Raw genomic sequence first — 12,160 nt, forward strand, 5'->3', positions numbered from 1 at the left:
CTTGGAGAAGGGATTACATTTGTTGCGATCCACTCTTACAGACAGTGACCCAGTGTATTTAAAGCATGCTCTAAAAACAATTTGAAAAAACAGGTCATAAAGTTCATGTTTGTGCTGTCAACAGGCCAACTGTTGTGCCTCAGCTGGGAGATACAAAGCTGTGACTTTAATCTGTGCAGGGTAGCCCTAATCATGGATATATTTAGACAGCCACATTATCAGCTGCCAGGGGGACCTGATTGCTGCTGAGAGCCCAGATCCTCTGTTGCACCAGTGCCCTGGCTGGTGTAGCTGCCAAAAGTAGGCAGCAAAAATATTCTGAGGTGGCTGACTTCCCTCTGTCCTGTCAGCCATGGGGCTCTCCAGAGTGCTCCCCACACGTGGACCTCACTGCAGCACTGCAGTGACGCCTTTGTCGGCAGTCACACACGTAAGCAGCCCGATGCACCCCGTCCTCATGAAGGACCATGCACATAGCGTGCTCTGTCCACTAGTGCTCTTACAGCCCATGGGATCAGAACAGAGGGGGTCACATACTGCCCACAGCACCACCAGAAACTGTATGTTGTGCATTTTGGGCCCTAGCAACTGAAGTTTTGCTCTGTAGATTCGCTTCCCTTGGTCACAGCACGCAGCCACAGTGACCGTGTGGACAGAGCCATGGCTTGTAACTCAGGGCAAAGAGATGCACAGCAGGCTAAAGGAGTGTTAGTTACCCAGTGGTGAAACAGGCATCACACAGGAACAAAAACACTCTTGTGTCCTGGTTTTTCCTCTGTACATGTCTGTGGAAGATGTTTGTGTTATCTAAACACAAAACAGCTACAGCTCTCCCGGAGGGTCAGGGGCATTGGTTATCAGCCCAATGTCCCCTCATGTCTGGAGGGGAGACAGAACTGAGAGCAAGCAGAAGATGCATGAGCATGCATGAATCTGAAAGGAGGAAAGGGCTGACTTTTATTTTGCTTTTCTTTTTGGAAAAGGCTTTTCTAAGTGGATGTGAAAACAATTACCCATCTTTTATGAGCTCTGGGATGTACAAATGACATACCTAAATAAATTTGAAATGTTTCACTATCTTCAGTAACATATTGTCCTTGCTTTCTGTCCTGGAAGGTTGAAGAGGGTTTAACAATTTTTTTTTTTTGTATCAGAGGACATACTTGATTCTCTTGAAAGTAGTATCTGTGTGTATGAAATGGAAAGTAGGAATGTATTTAGTCCTTTGAAGGAGTGGGACTATTTGTATTAATAGAATCATCCCAATTTAACAGCAAAACTTCAGATTCTGATAACTGAAAACATTTTAAACTTCTTTAGCATTTAATACTCTGTATCTAAATTGCAAATGAACTGTTGAGGAAAGTGTTTGTTGAAGTGTGTTTTATGAGTGCTATAATCCACATGGTAATCTGCAGGTTTTTAAAAATTAACATTTCTTGGATTTTGTAAAAAAATATACCATTAAAAACTTTAACTATTCTGGGACCAATTTTAAAAGATGGATCTTAGTTCTTTCAGTATTAGTAGAGGCATTCAAATAACTCAAATCAGCATAGGGATGATATTCATTGCTGTTTGTGCTGCTTGATTTCCAACGTAAAAAACAGTTCATTCAGCTATCCTAGAAATAAAAATAATTGCTTTTTCAATATTGTATGTGTCTAAGTACCTCTGAAGTGACCCTTCAGTATTCCAATAAATCTGATAGCCTTTAAACCCATTCGTCATGTGCAAAGGGTGACAAATGTTCTCAATTCACAGGACTTAGAGCTACCTGCTAAAGGACCACTGAGAAGATACAGTTCCTAACAAGCATCCTCTGGACTCTGCCTCCTGATCTCATACTCTGCTATTGGCAAAAAGGAACTCATCTATTTCCCAGCATTTGAATGTTTTGTCAGTTAAAACTCAGAAAAAAACCCCAAAAAACAAAAAACAAAACCAAGCATGAAAGTCAGTCAATAGGTTAAAAGCCACCAAGTGAAAGAAAACAGGTTTGGTAAATTTTAAAGGCAAGGTTCCTAAATCATTCAACACAGTGAAAGATCCTGCTACAGAATTTCGTGGCAAAACTCTGACACCAGAGGAAAGCATTCTGGCTTTGGGATGTGTATGCACCAGCAAACAGCTGATGTTAAGTGCACACCAGTATGTTGACCTTATGCTTCCAGAAGAGGAAGGTATGGATAAATAGGCTGGTCAGCTTCTTTTCAAGGAGTTAGTGTGACTGACACATAATCAATGAAGAAGTTAGTGCTGATAACTATAAAAATACTTGGAAAAAACTCATGGCAGTTATAAAACAAAAATATGCCACTACCTTTGTTTCATTTGCTTCAGAAATGAGTGCACATAAAATTCTCTTCCACCCTCCATTAAACAACTGTTTGGTCTCCAATCTTCGGAGTTAATGAGCAACATTACTGCATTTTTATGTGACCATCCATAACTTTATTTACTACAGGTAATCTTTTATTCATCTGTCTTCACAAAGAAGGGTGTTAACCTTCATCAGGAGTAGTAAAACTGCTGTTGCCTTTGTTCTAAAGCCTCCACTGATGAAATGGGCATTTCTGTGGTTGTAACTGCTTTATAGTTGGAGTGGGGAATCTAAAGCAAGTTTTTGGTATTTACAAACACAGGGTCAAAAAGATTTGAGATTATTAGATTAAAAATGAAATGAGATCCACAGAAATCTAATGCACTCCAAGCTGGCAAAAGGTGAAATTTCTACCTGCACCCAAAGAAAGTGGGATTCTTCCTATCATCAAAACTTCTCAAGATACTGAACCCTCATAGGTGTTCTGTTAGGCTGAGAGTCGTAACTACAGTTCTCTTCAAATCTTGAGCAACTGAAGCTCAGCCTTGTTATACTTTTGGCCATTGGGTGAAATGTTGAGTTTAAATCAACAAAGCAGTGAAGTATGGCTCAGTTCATCCTTCTAAGACTGTTTTGTGTTGAAATCACTGCATTAGTCTAGCAATTTAAAACATGTACATGAAAAATTCAGGTTTCAATCACTATTTCTTACTGTACATTCCACTACCTTAAGAACAAAAAATATGATCAGTCTTCAGGAAATGTCAGCTATTACTAAGCCATCTCTATACAAACTATTGAATCTACTTTTAATGCAAAGTAGGAAATTGCATAACTGATGGACAGATAATTTTCTTTAGGACTGTAGCAACTGAAGGAGTTTTCTTATGATCATTCCAGGACATCCCTAATAATATCTTTATACTGTGATATCAATATAGAAAATCCAGGGAGTATGCACCCACATTTGGAGGTAGCTTTGAACAGATCTGGAAATTTCAGGGCAAAGGGGACAATTGGGAAAGTTTTTTGTTGTTGCTGTTGTCTTTTGGTTTTATAAATCTTATGTGAAACAGAAGTGTTTGGGTGCTGGCATCACCAACTCTGGCACGGCCCTACTGAAACCATGCTGCCTGGTAGATGAGACTGAAGCTCGGAGTTGGTGGGAGGAGATGACTCTGCAGGAAATACCCGAGAGCTCCAGGGTAACAAAACTGAGTGGAAACAATAAAGGCATGATGGTCTATACAGAGCAAAGGAATGTGTTGCAGACATTCCCTGCCTTGGCCTTGCACATGTTGGTTTCTTGGTATGAAGCAGCGCAGTTTCGGGGCCTGAGCTGGCTGCAATGATGTGGCACCAGACAGGGCTGAGACAGCTGGTGGGACTCCACCTACTTCTGGTGAAGCACAGCCCTGTATTTTTGTTCCATAGTGTAGATACACATGACTCTAGGTCTCCCTTCCTCTCTGTTCTCTCAAATGAATTTCTACTTTTAGGTGGCCACCTCAAGGCATCAGTTCCCTCTCCACTAACTGCTAGCTGAGCTGTGGGCCACAAAAACCCAAAGGGAGAACAATGTGGCTGCAAAGACATTTTATGAAGTTCCTCAAGGGATGCATTATGCAACTGCTATATCTCTTATGTAATTTTTTATAAGCAGGCTTTCATACAGCAGCAATTTTTTAAAAAAAACATATTTCAAAAAAAACCCCAGAGAGTCCTCTTAAATAATTTAAAAGTGAATTAAGATGTGAAAAAGAAAAGAAAAAGTTCTGAAACAGTAGGTTCATCCTTTGCAAGCTTGGGATCATGTATTAATGCACTGCATAGTTGCAAAGAAAATGGCTTTCTATCTTTGCCTGTATGTTAGATCCTGCTGGAACACTCTGTTCCCTGCTCCCAGGAACACTTAATGCCGCTTGAAGCATGTGTACCTAGCGCTACATGGAAGAATTGAGTGGCTCCTCCCACACAGCCAAGCACATCTCCTTGCTATTGTAAGAGGGGTATCAAGCAGCTTTTGTTCCTCTGTCTCTGAAAATGCATCAGACAAACATGGGGGGAAAAATAGTCAGTGAAGGTGCTGTTGGAAGCAGAAAATGAAAAGACATAGATCAAAAGGCTGGGATTTTTTTGATTCATAAATGTTATGCATCCCTAATTTTTTTTTATTTTTTTTTCTTTTTTTTTTAAATTAAAAATCTGCGCTTTTCTTGTTTTTCATCACAGGCCTATTTAAGACATCTGGTTAATCTAAGTCAGAACTGAAGGCCTAATTTTATAGAGGTGTATGTTTCTGTTGTCAAGATTTTTGTTTCTATTTTATTTAGTCTTTTCTCATTTCCTTTAAAAAATGGAGGAAAAAGAAACAACTTTCTTTTTTTGTGGTGAAATAACTGTAGATTACGGCGTCTGCTTGTATTCAGGCTCTTCTCCCTGTTTTTCTAGTGTTATCAAGCATGGTCATATAAGATACTTATATAAATGGTCAGACAGCTCTTGTTTCCTGTAAAATAGTGCCATTAAAAAACGAGAACCCTTTTTTCCCTTTTTTTTTTTTTTTTTGGTTGGTTGGTTTTGGTTGCTTGGGTTTTTGCAGGGGTTTTTTTGTGGTGGGTTATTTTTTTGTTGGGATTTTTGGTGGTTTTTTTTTTTTTTGTTAGGAATAGGTAATTTATAGGCAGTATAGGACAAAGCAGGCTCCTCAGTTTATTGCACGTCTAAGAAAGGAGCAAAACCAGTAGGACCTCTGATATTCAAAGTCTTGGATTATGTGCCCTAAAATCACAACCCTGCTCATTTGCAATTAAGGATAATCTCATCATTGTCAGGGACATTACTCACATGACTGAATTCAGGAAAGTAAGTTATTGAGTGTTCAGGTTTCTTCATCACATCTGGGGAAAGAATTCAAGCTGCATGGGGAGTGGCCAAACAGCTTAATTTTCAGCATGTGACACGCACTACAATCCCATTAAAGGGATGAGTGACTACACTTTCAAACAAGCATGATTGAAGTGTCCACATGTAAATGCAGTTGAACAGCACTGTATATACAGCTACACAATCAAGTAAGGGCTGTGTAGCTGTGATTTTAATTTTTCTTCCCACCTGATAATATCCAGAAAATCTCTCAGTACTCAAAGGAAGGTAATAACACAGACTCTCTATGTGATGTTCCGTCAGCCTGCCAAATCTGTCCTAGAGAACTAATTATATTAATTTTGTCCTGAGAATTCTGTCTGAGACTGATTAAAATGCCTGAGTTAATACCATTGCAAGGAGAAAAAAAGCTGTAACAGGAGTAGTGCCATGACTACAAATGACAATGGGAAAGCGAATAAGTTGTGGCAAGTGTTGGCTAGAAAAAAATGAGGGGGGAAAAAAGATAAGTGCCTCTTCTTGCAGCAGAGTATTCGCTGCATTGATATGCAGGATTTAAATAGACCACAATAAAAGGACAAAAAAAACCCAGCTAAAATGAAATAATTTGACCTCCAATGCCAGACCCTGCACAAAATGAAACACACGCACAGACACCTGATTTACAAGCCAAAAAACCCACATGTCCAGCTTTGGTGGAGAAATGTTTGGAGTATAGTGAGGCAGGTATGTACGTCTAGCTAAATATTGCAATCACTGTTTTACTGTTTCTTTCTGTCTCAGTAAGTGCATAGTAGGTAATATCCTTTGTAGTCTGTGCAGACCTGGCCTAAAATGTCCAGTGTTACCATTACAACATCTCCACGCTTTGCTATTTTGAGGCATTTTTGAGACAGGCAGATTTGGTGAAGGTTTGGTTGCTGCTACTTAATAACTGGTCCAAAGGAGCCATCTATTTAGAAGTGTACCTGATTTCCAAATCACAAATCTTAATAAAGCTGCTTAAGACATTTTTATGACATCATTGGAAAATAAATGAAAGGGGCTTTTCTCAGATGTTTATCAAAATATTTTAAAAATGTATCTGGATTTTTAACTATATCATAAATCGAAGTACATAAGGTGCAAATACTAAGGAAAAAAATACTTGCAGGATCGACATGTTGGTTTCTTAAAATCTTTAAAATAAGTATTTTAATGGAATTTGCACTTAAAATCTGCAGACAGTCACAGTTTTAATTCTAACAGTCAGGAAATACTGTCATAAAAGTATCATGAAAAATTCCTGGTTTTTCCTTTGCCTGACCATAGGGTGACTGAGAGCCCCGTGCTGACCAACACAGGCTGCTCTGGAAGTCACCAGGCAGTGCAGGAGCCCATAATACAGCCACTATGGACAAGGGTGTTTGAAATGATTTCAGGTCTTCCTAAAACTATATGGCAGGCCAGAAAAAAGAAAAACCCTGAGAAGAAGAGAACTATAAACCTCTTTATTATCCCTCCCATCCCAGTTTTACTATGAAAAACTACAGGAAAGGTAAAAATTTGGAATTTGAGATTACATCATCTGATTGCAGAGCACAACAACGAATGGTTGAATCACTCTTTGCACTTACAAGCTACTTTCACTTTAATATTATTGTTAACAACTTCCATTCAGGATTGTAATGAATGATTGTTTATCTCACCTAGGTTAGTTTCTCCTGTTTTATTCATAAGTTCATAAAAATGAAAACCCGAATGTGTAATAAAGGTTATGTATGGCTATGTTGCGAGGAGTTCTCTCTATTGACAAGCTTGCAAATGATCTGTTTCTATTGTCTTCTTAAATTCTTGTTTTTAATGGACCCAAACTATGATTGCTTTATTAAAAACAAGTGTTCCATGTACTGCCACACTGCTACTATCCCATTTAGGAAAAAAAATCATCTCTATAAGCAAAACAGAATACTATGTTCTGAATTTGCTTCTATCTGCTACATGTGTATGCTGTCACATGTTGTTTGCTGAAGTCAAAGCAACAGCATAGGAAAAGCCTTCTGTTGAATTTGTCCTGGCCAGATTCTGGTTTCTGCCACCTGAGGCTCATGCCACAAAGAATATCTTCTCAATGAGTGGCCCCTTTGAAATCAAGGATATCCCCCATAGAGCAAACCTTTTTCTGTAATGAGTTAAGTCCAGTAAAGTTTTGTCATCTTAGGATGTCATGAGATGGTTCTCCTGAAATGAACATGCCATAGTTATGACAAATGCTGACAGCTTTTGCTGCCCTTCTGAATCTTTCCATCCACTCTTGAGCTTCCTGCCTCAGCAGCAATGTTTGTTGAACAACTGCCAAACTGTAGAATGGGACTCTGGCTTACAGGACTAGTCCCACTTTCTTAAACAGGACTCTACTTATGTGAGAAGTGGTCTGAGGAATTCATTGCCTGATAGACCAATTTAGAAATGCAGACTGCAGGTGTGTGGGTTTGCATGTAAGCACGAACACGTTGAAGAGAGAGGGAAGTTCCCAGTGTGGTCACAAATCAGACTTCTGCCCTTTCTCTGACTCATACCAGTCTATCTCATCCTTTCAGATGTGAGACTTCTCCATTTTGGAAGAGTATGGACTGACTTTTCATCCCCACACTTTTTCAGGATGAAACAACTCATTGCTCCAACACTGCAGTTATGTACAGTGTTGCAATGCTGGGTTGAGAGACAGGCTTACAACGGGAGCTGAAAAGCCCTTACTCCCTCCTCACTGGAGAGTGTTGCTTTGCCAGTGGGCTGGATCCATATGACATTTCTGAGCCCAGGTCTGAGCCTGAGCTCAAGCCCAAACATTTCTAGTGGCAACACAATAGGAATGACAGCCTGCTCTCAAGGAGTCAGGGGAAAAAAGCCTTGGGGCCAACATCCCCCTTGGAAGGCAGGCAAGGACACTCACCTGCAGCGTGGGGGGCTGGTTACTGCTGTCTCTGTCTACAAACAAGCCATGGAGCCAAAGTTTTTCCAGGGAGGACTCCCATATCACCACTGTAGCTTGAGGAGTGTCTGCTTGAAAACTTTACTCACCATGGCGGGAACTCACAACCAAGCCATGGGGTCCCCTGAAGAGCAGCATGGCATGCAGGGCTGGCTATGGACTCTGGGTTACATCTGCCTCCTGGACCAGCAACTTAATGTCACTGAAGCTGCTACTGCATATTCAAAGACTGAATAAGAGCTAAAAAAAAAACCATTGAAAAATGTTTTAAGCATGCCATACAAAGCTTTCTTCTGCAGAAAGAAAAAATAAACGAGGCAACCTCTTCCTATACATTTCCAAATACTTGGTAAATGACAAAATACTGTGGCATTTTCATAATATCAACCTGTGCTGAAACCAAACTCCATACATAGAATGGATTGTTGTATTTTAAGTATTGCAGTCAGTACTCTTCAGCTTACAGGTGAGAGAAACCTTTTGCCAATCTAAGGCATTTATACTGCTTTTTGGAAACAAATACCAATTATTTCTCAACCATTATTTCTTTATTAGGTCAATGCCAAACAATGCAAAAAATTATCTAGAATTGACAGTGAAACAGGAAGAGGAGAGACCTAACACTTTTCTACACTGAAAGGCTTTAACAAGATACCACATAAAAAGCCTGTAATGCTTTCACATTTTCTTGTACTTCATTATTCTGTCAGGAATCATTTCTCAAACAGGAAAAATATCCATGCTGAATATATAGTGTATTTATTAGCATAAACAAATATATACTAATTCAGACCCTAGGACCAGAGCAAATTTTTTAAAAATCAAGTAACTCTAATTCTTCTCCTTTGATCTCTTGAATCTTCCCATTTACCACAGAGAACACTCGGTAGCTTTCTTCAGAGACAGCTGTGAAATGAGCATGTTGCAATAGTTGCAGTGTGTGTGTGTGTGTGACACAGATAAAAGTGTATTTCTATTGCTTATTTCCATTATGACAGAGCTACCAAAGTGCTAGGCTCTCTCCAAACCAATGTCAAGAAACAGTTCCTGCCAAAACAACATGAAAGAAATGTTGTAAAGGTTGCATTGTATTCCTTAAAAGTTAGGAAATATCAGAAGCTGGAAGGCCAGTATAACCTTAATTCAACCCTTCTGTGCATATCCATTATGATCCAGTCCTTAATTACATGATCACATATTCTTTTTCTTTATTTTTTTTTCTCCCTAGGGCCTCTGCTTCATTTAAAGTATCAGATGGGCTGAATAAGGCAGTTCTTAAATGTTTACATTTATCTTCTTCAACACCCTGCCATTAAGGGTGAGCATCTTGCACTATTAACCAGGCAAACCGCCTCCTCTGTGTCTGGAGCTGCAGAGACAGGAGCAGACAGCTGGGACCCAGCCAGAGAAAAAAGAACCACTTTGTATATCCTAAAATGTGGAAGTGCCGAAGAAGTACAGAGTGGCGTGGCAGATCAGTGAAACATGCTGGCAGCTGGCAGGAAGCTAAGCTACAAACAGGCAACGGTATGGCCAGTTTGTTTGATGCTCTCCGTTAAAGTCCAATCAAGAAAAGTTGACTTTGCTTGATCCCATGAGCTCCATGTCAAAGTCTTTCCCATCAATAAGAGCCTGCAGATTCTAAAGATGAGGATCTTTGGGAGAATTTCACAGGCCAGAAATGGCAGCAGCTCCTTTGCTGTCTCACCATAGCACTGAGATGAAACTGGATTTGCCTGGACTGGGAAAACAAGACAGTTATTAGCATCAGCAGCTCCAGTTACCTTGTTCATGCCCGCGGATAGGGATGAGATCCTCCTGGCAGGCATCTCAAGCCTTGGCCTTGAAGTTACACTTGAACAGCTTGGTGGCTGCAAGCAATGAACACCAAGGTAGTTCACTCCTTGCCGGTGGACTGGACGTGTAGGCACAGCATTTTACCCTTTCCACAGAAAAGACTGCCTTTATATATGCTGTTACTATTTGGAATCAATAGGAACTCTGAAAACTTGATTGCTAAAGAGTTCTGAATTTATTGACTTTGCAAGAGATTTGAGAGGAACTCCTTGATGGGCCAGAAAGCTTTTTAAAAAAAAAAAAAAGATTAAAAGGATTTTTTAAATTACTCCCCTCTCACAGAGTGTGACATGAAGTACATATTGCCACATTATGTTCTTAAAAGCACAACTCAAGGAGGATGATTCAAATATGAACAGCCCTGCTGTCCATGGCAATTATGGCTGGTGACAGCTTTCTAACCTCATGTTTTGGGGTGCTACTATGTAAGACCACTTACCTGCTTAAGAGTTCCTAAAACTCCTGAGCATTCGATTCTGGATGGAACTAAGCAGAAGAGACGACAAAGTGGCCAAGATAATAAAGCTCAGGTCCAAGCAAAGGTGGCAAACATTGTATTATTTTATTGTTGTTTTTTTGAAGTATTTCCAGTAATTATTTCAGTGTAATTGTAAAGCTCAAACATCACTTTTGCATAAGGTGACAGTTTCCAGTAGGATGGTGGACCTTGCTTCAAGGGAGAGAAGCATCTGCTGCTTCAAGGTTTGAAAGAGCACAGCACTTTCCACCCTATGAACAGAGCAGAAATGGCAGCTCTGGGTATACCTCACATATGCCACAGAAGCACAGAGAAGAAAGGATGGCTGGCACCTAAGGAGCAGCAAGAGCACAGGCCAAGTTGGCAGCTCTTCCCTTCTCACAGAAGGGAGGGTCAGCTCATAATTGTTATTGTAACACTCAGAAGTTAGTAGGGGGGAATAGATGAGGCTGTGCTCTAAAACCCACACCAACATTTTTTTAGTATGCAGTAAAGCTGTGAGTTTGAGCTCTCAGGATTGTCTTTTGAAGGTGTTTTGCAGATTTCCCCTGTGTATAGAGTCAAAGAAAGTCCCTTGAGGCTGGCAGCCTAAGATACAATAGATCCCGTGTGGAAAGAAAAGACCAAAAGCAGTATACAGTTATATTTCTCACACCAGATAAGCAAAAAAACCGTGTACTTTCATCTTTTATTCGAATTATTTCACACGTGTATTTTTATATATTTCATTAGTGAATTCTTTCCACTGAAAAAGAAATCGTGTGATATGCGTGCCTTTGTTGGGCTAACTTCTGATCCTTTCACTGTAAGAACTGTACATGCAAATATCAGGGATCAGGCTGTATGCCATCTACAGCTTTGCATGGAGGCAGGGCACATATCCTCGGGAGAGAATAAGGTTTCTATCAAAGAAGCCACATTTCTGTGTTTTTAACAACATCAAAACAAACCAACCAAACAGAAAACTTCTGCCGCTTCTTTCGTCTCCCTTTTTGTTTCGCAAAAAGCACTGGAAGGCCTGAGATTGACACTCTTCTCGGCAGTCACTAGCTGATACATCACTCCCCGCAGGGCCTTTGTGACAGGACAGCTGGGCTAACAGCACAGAGCGGGGGAACGCGCAGAGTGCGGGGGGCGTGCAGGGCCAGACGCTGTGTCGGGACATGTCCGCAGAGAGCCAGGGCCGAGGCCTGGCCCCCGGCCTAGGGAAGGTCTCGTCGTGCTCCCGCACCAGGGTCTGGGGCTGCCCGAGGAAGGGTTCGCTCTGCGCGAGGTCCCCGGGCGGAGACCGCGGTGTGGGCGCTGTCTGAAGGCCAAGGTTCACAAGCGTGAGGAAGCACCACGCTCGGGCTCCCGGGCCGCCGGGCACCGGCGGTGCCACCGCCACCACCGCCTGGTGCCCTGCGCTCCGAGAAAAGGAAAGCGGACACAGACACGTCACCGCCGCTGCCTGCGGGCATAAACAATCATCGGTGTGCGAGCGCCCACGTCCTGCTGCGGCCGCCCTTGCGTGGGGAGGTACCAGCGCACGGACACGGCCCGACGGGGCCGAGGCGAGCGCCCGAAGGGCCCCGCCCGCCCCCGCGCCGCCGCTTCCCCGCGCGCCGCCCGCCCCCGCCGCTGACGTGGCTCCGCGCTCCCCAGA

Source organism: Corvus kubaryi, unplaced genomic scaffold (genome assembly GCF_017639235.1).
Source record: "Corvus kubaryi isolate FWS band 111438036 unplaced genomic scaffold, C.kubaryi_AGA036_p1.0 137, whole genome shotgun sequence".
NCBI classification, from domain to species: Eukaryota; Metazoa; Chordata; class Aves; order Passeriformes; family Corvidae; genus Corvus; species Corvus kubaryi.